The sequence below is a fragment of the Mesoplodon densirostris genome, chromosome 16 (genome assembly GCF_025265405.1).
Source record: "Mesoplodon densirostris isolate mMesDen1 chromosome 16, mMesDen1 primary haplotype, whole genome shotgun sequence".
Taxonomy (NCBI): Eukaryota; Metazoa; Chordata; class Mammalia; order Artiodactyla; family Ziphiidae; genus Mesoplodon; species Mesoplodon densirostris.
In genome coordinates, this window is record NC_082676.1 from 10,331,752 (window position 1) to 10,339,278 (window position 7,527).

Here is a 7,527-nt window from a genome sequence, read left to right on the forward strand (position 1 = left end):
AGATAAACCCACAGACATATGGTCACCTTATCTTTGATAAAGGAGGCAGGAATGTACAGTGGAGAAAGGACAGTCTCTTCAATAAGTGGTGCTGGGAAAACTGGATAGGGACATGTAAAAATATGAGATTAGATCACTCCCTAACACCATACACAAAAATAAGCTCAAAATGGATTAAAGACCTAAATGTAAGGCCAGAAACTATCAAACTCTTAGAGGAAAACATAGGCAGAACACTCTATGACATAAATCACAGCAAGATCCTTTTTGACCCACCTCCTAGAGAAATGGAAATAAAGACAAAAATAAACACATGGGACCTAATGAAACTTAAAAGCTTTTGCACAGCAAAGGAAACCATAAACAAGACCAAAAGACAACCCTCAGAATGGGAGAAAATATTTGCAAATGAAGCAACTGACAAAGGATTAATCTCCAAAATTTATAAGCAGTTCATGCAGCTCAATAACAAAAAAACAAACAACCCAATCCAAAAATGGGCTGAAGACCTAAATAGACATTTCTCCACAGAAGATATACAGACTGCCAACAAACACATGAAAGGATGCTCAACATCTTTACTCATTAGAGAAATGCAAATCAAAACTACAATGAGATATCATCTCACACCAGTCAGAATGGCCATCATCAAAAAATCTAGAAACAATAAATGCTGGAGAGGGTGTGGAAAAAAGGGAACACTCTTGCACTGCTGGTGGGAATGTGAATTGGTACAGCCACTATGGAGAACGGTATGGAGGTTCCTTAAAAAACTACAAATAGAACTACCATATGACCCAGCAATCCCACTACTGGGCATATACCCTGAGAAAACCATAATTCAAAAAGAAACATGTACCAAAATGTTCATAGCAGCCCTATTTACAATAGCCCGGAGCTGGAAACAACCTAAGTGTCCATCATCGGATGAATGGGTAAAGAAGATGTGGCACATATATACAATGGAATATTACTCAGCCATAAAAAGAAATGAAATTGAGCTATTTGTAATGAGGTGGATGGACGTAGAGTCTGTCATACAGAGTGAAGTAAGTCAGAAAGAGAAAGACAAATACTGTATGCTGACACTTATATATGGAATTTAAGAAAAAAAAATGTCTTGAAGAACATAGGGGTAAGACAGGAATAAAGACACAGACCTACTAGAGAATGGACTTGAGGATATGGGGAGGGGGAAGGGTATGCTGTGACAAAGTGAAAGAACGGCATGGACATATATACACTACCAAACGTAAGGTAGATAGCTAGTGGGAAGCAGCCGCATAGCACAGGGAGATCAGCTCGGTGCTTTGTGACCGCCTGGAGGGGTGGGATAGGGAGGGTGGGAGGGAGACGCAAGAGGGAGGGGATATGGGAACATATGTATGTGTATAACTGATTTAATTTGTTATAAAGCAAAAAATTAAAAAAAAAAAATAAATAGTTAAGGAAAATTTCCCAAATCAGGTGCCTTTAGAATCATGTTATCCTCACCTCCACCTCTGTCCCAGATAGAGTCAGTCTACTTAATTGCATCGTCCTGAAGGCAAAAACAGATCTCTGTCCCTCCCCTTAATGCCCATCCTTACTATGCTGATTCACATATATCAGATATTAGACTTTGGGAGGGAGAGGGGCTGGCAATTATAAGGGAAAAGTAAGTATTGGCCTCCTTCCTTTATATTTAGAGTGTTCTTTTTAAAAAACAAAAACAAAACAAACAAACAACCTGGTTGCACATTGGTATCAACAAAGACCATGTTTAAATTTGGATGCTGAATTCCTGGTAATTGAAGGGTTTGAATCATTCTCTCATGCTTTCATTCGTGTCTATTGCACAGTGATTCTGTGCTAGTCATTGTGATAAGCACTAGAGGTACAACAGTAAGAAGACACACTGACCTAGGCCTTTCAACCCACCAGAACAGCAGAGAATTAGAGTTCAGCTCTCCCTTGTCATTAGCTGAAAAAATTATTTTCTAAACGCATCTACCAAGAGCCCCCATGCTAGCCTGTTAGCCCCACCTGAGTGGCTTCAAACCTGGCAGCCCCATCCTCTTCCTCAGGGTGCTTGAGATTCTGATAATTCCTCCAGAAGATTCTCTCAGATTTGTCCTCCAACCATGTTACCTGTTCATCCAGCTTGATGTGACTTGAAATTTCAGAATTTGATTTTATTTTGTGGGATGTATTTATTTTTTAAATTCAAAAAAATTCTGTTCATTATTTGAAAATTCAAATATTGTGTGAAATATATGGTATAAAAGTGAAAGTCTACACCATGTCCCAGAGAAAGCCACTATTACTAGTTTGGTGTATTTTCCATTCATTTTTTTAAATGTATAAATTAACATATATTATTATCTTTTAAGGGAATTATACTCTTCATACTATCTTTTGACTAGCTTTTTTCCCTAAACAATACATTCTAGATGTGTGCTGTTCAGTACAGTACTATAAGCCTCATGTGGGAATTCAAATTTAAATACATAAAAAATTAAATAAAATTAAACCTTTAGTTCTTCAGTTACAGTTGCCACATTTCAAGTGCTACAGGTGGCAAGTGGCTACCATATTGGGCAGACATAGAACATTTCTATCATTACAGAAAGTTCTGTTAGATAGCACTGCTCTACATAACTTTCCATGTCCATCTATAGACTTTCTATTTCATTCTTTTTTTTACCTCATCATTTTTCCTTGTATGAATATACATCAATATACTTAATCATTTCTACTGATAGACATTGAGTTTGTTTCCAGTTTTTCACAGTTGCAAACAATGCTGCAAAATACATCCTCATACATAAACTGTGCCTCACTTGTGCCCTGACTCTGCAGAATGAAATCCCAGCAGTGAAAATGCTCAGTCAAAAGTTATAAAACTCAATTTAAATTTTCAGTTTTTAAAATAAAACCTTTGTTCTCCAGGAGCTGAGACTGAGAATAGATGTCTCTATTGGTTAATCTGTCTGATTATATATCAATATAAGGTAGAAGAAAGGAAAATGGTCTGTGGCTTTGGGTAATTTTACTATCCACAAATTATAGCAGTACAATTTGTGAAGTTGCATCTTAAATGGAAATTTAGTTTTAAAGCCGTGTGGAAGGTAAAAAACACATAGAGTCATAAAATTGCCCTCAAAAAATCCCTTAACTTGTAAATAAACGTCGTACCTTCTCTTAATAAGTCCGACATAGCCTGTCATTCCTCTGTGGCAGGAAGCACTGAATGTTTAATGGGCCAGAAGCCAGATGAAGAAAAGGCCCCACTTTGGCTATCAATTTTCCCATCCATGAAATAAGTAGGTTGAAACTCCCAAACACATTTCCAGACAAAATGGTCCATGACTCCCAAAAATGTACTGGCTAGACAATATCCCTTTAGTGACTGCCTGAAAGAAATAAACATAGCACCAGGAAAGCCAGATGTATAAAGAAAGTCAATAGTCATTCGATCATAAAATGTTGTTAATGAATCCAGTATTATAACACAATGCTTCTCAAGCCACTCACTATTTTAGAATATTCAAATAGATTGTACATACACAGATTTCCACTTCTGGCCATGATGGAATAACAGAGACTAGATTTATCCTCAGTGCTTAAATAATTAAAAAACAGAACCACACTAAATATGTGAAGCCTACCTTTTCAGACATTGGGCAATAAGAAAATCATGACAGGTTGTCTGAGAAAAAGGAAACAAATGAGTGAAACTTTGATTGCTGGATTTCTGCCTGGAGGCACAGTCAAGAGTGCAGAACATTTCTCCAAAGAAGGCATACAGGTGGCCAACGGGCACATGAAAAGATGCTCAACATCACTAATGATTACAGAAACACAAATCAAAACTACAATTAGGTGTCACCTCACAATGGTCAGAATAGCCTTCATCAAAAATTCTACAAATAACAAATACTGGAGAAGGTGTGGAGAAAAGGGAACCCTCCTATGCTGTTGGTGGGAATGTAAATTGGTGCAGCCACTATGGAGTTCCAGTATGGAAGTTCCTTCAAAAACTAAAAATAGAGTTACCATATGATCCAGCAATCCTACTCCTGGGTATCTATGCAGAAAAGACAAAAACTCTAGTTTGAAAATATACATGCACCCCAATGTTCATGGCAGCACTGTTTACGATAGCCAAGACATGGAAGCAACCTAAGTGCACATAAATGGAGAAAGATGATGTGGTATATATATATACATACATACACAATGGAGTATTACTCAGCCATAAAAAAGAATGAAATAATGCCATTTGCAGCAACGTGGATGGACTTAGAGATTATCATACTAAGTGAAGTAAGAGAAGAAAAATATCACATGATATCACTTATATGTGGAATCTTAAAAAAATGATACAAATGAACTTATTTACAAAACAGAAACAGACTCACAGACATAGAAAATAAACTTACAATTATCAAAAGGGTAAGGAGTGGGGAGAGATAAATTAGGAGTTTGGGATTAACAGATACACACTACTATATATAAAATAGATAAACAACAAGGACTTACTGTATAACACAGGAAACTCTATTCAATATCTTGTAATAACCTATAATGGAAAAGAATCTGAAAAAGAATATATATATAGTACTGAATCATTTTGCTGTACACCTGAAATTAACACAGCATGGTAAATCAACTATACTTCAATTAAAAAAAATTTAATATTGTAAATATTAAATACACTTAAATATAAAACAAGAAAAATTAAATTTAAAAAATTTTTAAAGAATTAAAGTGGAACCTACACTTGTGTCCACATGTTGCCATTTATGGTGCTCATTATCATTTTGTAAATCTGTTCACCTCCAGTATTGGTGCCTTCAGAGGAGAAAGATTCCCCTTTCCTTTCATCACCAGTAGACCTGCCATTCATAACCCATCTCAACTTCTATCCATCTTAAAATATTTTGGGCTTCCCTGGTGGCGCAGTGGTTAAGAATCCGCCTGCCAGTGCAGGGTACATGGGTTTGAGCCCTGGTCTGGGAAGATCCCACATGCCGTGGAGCAAATAAGCCTGTGTGCAACAACTCCTGAGCCTGCGCTCTAGAGCCCGTAAGCCACAACTACTGAGTCCACGTGCCACAACTACTGAAGCCTGCGTGCCTAGAGCCTTTGCTCTGCAGCAAGAGAAGCTGCCGCAATGAGAAGCCCACGCACTACAACAAAGAGTAGTACCCATTCACCACAACTAGAGAAAGCCCATGCACAGCAACAAAGACCCAACACAACCAAAAATCAATAAATAAAATAAATAAATTTTTAAAAAACGAAAGTAAATAAGGGAAGAGATCCCCCATCCCTTTAATTTAAAAAAAAATCTTAATTTCACTTGAATTTTTCAAACATGTTGGACAAAGTTTTTATTTTATAAAATGGTAATAAGCTGTTATAAAAACTACTAATACCCCAAATAAAACTGGATGCATGTCATAAGTAGATGATTCAAATTAAGGAGTACCAATCATGAAAATATATTCAGCAACATGTAACCTTTTTTACAAATAAAGGAAATGTAACAGTAATGAAAAAAAAGAATGCAGAGCACAGAGGAAAATATCCTCAACAGCATGGCTGTCTCACTAAGTTAAGGAGACAGATGTTGGAGTTCAGAAAGTCTGAGGTGACTGGAAGTTGTTGGACAGAATTCCAGAAAGAAAGGAACAACACAGAAAAAGAGCTCTAGTGACTTACATAAGGAATCCTTTTCAGTCTTTGCTGAATATTATGACATGTGTCCACAATATTGAGCAAAGAGTGACTGGGAAGCTTTAAGCTGAACAATTCTCAGATCTCAGACAGAGCTGGATATTTTCAAATTCCTGCCATCCCGACTGGAGAGCTCTCATTGATCACTCAGGATATTTAGTAAAGACCACAAAAGGGCCACATCTTAATAGTGAGGCTAAACTACCCCTAGATATCCCTGGACTATTCTAGTTCTTTCCTGACAAAGGTTATAAACAAGCCTCAAAAGTATCACACTGAACTACAAGTAACTTAACTGCCTGCTAGAGCAAAGTCTAACATTCTTCAGAGGAAGGCAATGAAATACAGATATTCAACAATTTAAAATCACAATGTCCAGCATCTAATAAAAAAATTACTAGACAAGCAATAAGGAGGAAAATATGACCCATAACCAGGAAGAATATCAGTCAATAGAAACAGACCCAGAATAGAAGAGATGAGGGAATTTGCAGACAAGGGCATTGAAATAGCTATTATAACTCTGTTCAAATATTTAAAGGAAAACATGAAAAGTGGGGAGAGAAATGAAAGATAAAGAACTAAAAGGAGGGCTTCCCTTGTGGTGCAGTGGTTAAGAATCCACCTGCCAATGCTGGGGACACGGGTTCGAGCCCTGATCTGGGAAGATCCCACATGCTGCGGAACAATTAAGCCCATGCACCACAACTACTGAGCCTGTGCTCTGGAGCCCTCAAGCCACAACTACTGAAGCCCACACGCCTAGAGCCCGTACTCTGCAACAGAGAAGCCACCTCAATGAGAAGCCCATGCACCGCAGTGAAGAGTAGCCCCCGCTCGCGGCAACTAGAGAAAGCCCACGTGCAGCAACAAAGACCCAACTCAGCCATAAATAAATAAATAAATAAATTTATTTATTTATTTTTTAAAAAGAAATAAAAGGAACTGCTAGTGGAAAAATTACTGTACGATATTAACAGTTTTTTAGATACTGCAGAAGAAAAGCTCAATGAATGAAGACATAGCAATAAAAACCATCCAAATTGAGAGACAGAAAAGACAAAAGATTGAAAAACATGGACAGAGTCACAGTGACCCATGGGCCAATATCAAGTAGTCTAACATATGTGTAATTGAGGTCTCAGAATAAGAGGAGGGAAGGAGGCATGCAGAAAAAATATTTGATGAAATAAAAGCCAAATTTTTTCAAAATTTGGTGAAAACTATCAATTCACAGAACCAAGAAACTAAATGAACCCAAAGCAGGATAAAATAAAACCGCAAGAAGATGTATCATAATCAAATTCCTGAAGTTTTCCTCCACCATTCTGGTGTGTGCGGTCGACTCTGTTCTCACCATGTCTTCTCACAAGACTTTCAGGATCAAGTAATTCCTGGTCAAGAAAAAGCAGAATTATCCCATTCCTCAGTGGATTTGGTTGAAAACTGGTAATAAAATCAGGTACAACTCCAAAAGGAGACATTGGAGAAGAGCCAAGCTGGGTCTATAAGGAATCACACGTGAGATGGTACACATATTTATGCTGAATCAAGGTCATTTGCATCTTACCATCTCACCCTGAAAACCACTACTATCTGGACAACTGGATGTATTTTATTGGGAAAATGATTTTTCTCTATTTTAGTTTATCTGCACTAGTAGTTTGGCTCAGAGAATGTGAGAATCTTTTGTTGGAAACAAAAACAAAAAACAAATTCCTGAAAACCAATGACTAAGAGAAAACCTTAAGAGAAAGCAGAAAAAAAAAGTCATTGAATATACAGGAAGAAAGAGTTACATTT

The 7,527-nt window shown here is 37.1% G+C and overlaps 1 pseudogene; it reads left to right on the plus strand.

The window, feature by feature from the left end:
- Positions 1 to 7,082: 7,082 nt before the first annotated feature.
- Positions 7,083 to 7,235, plus strand: LOC132476761 (large ribosomal subunit protein eL39-like; annotated as a pseudogene).
- Positions 7,236 to 7,527: the final 292 nt, after the last annotated feature.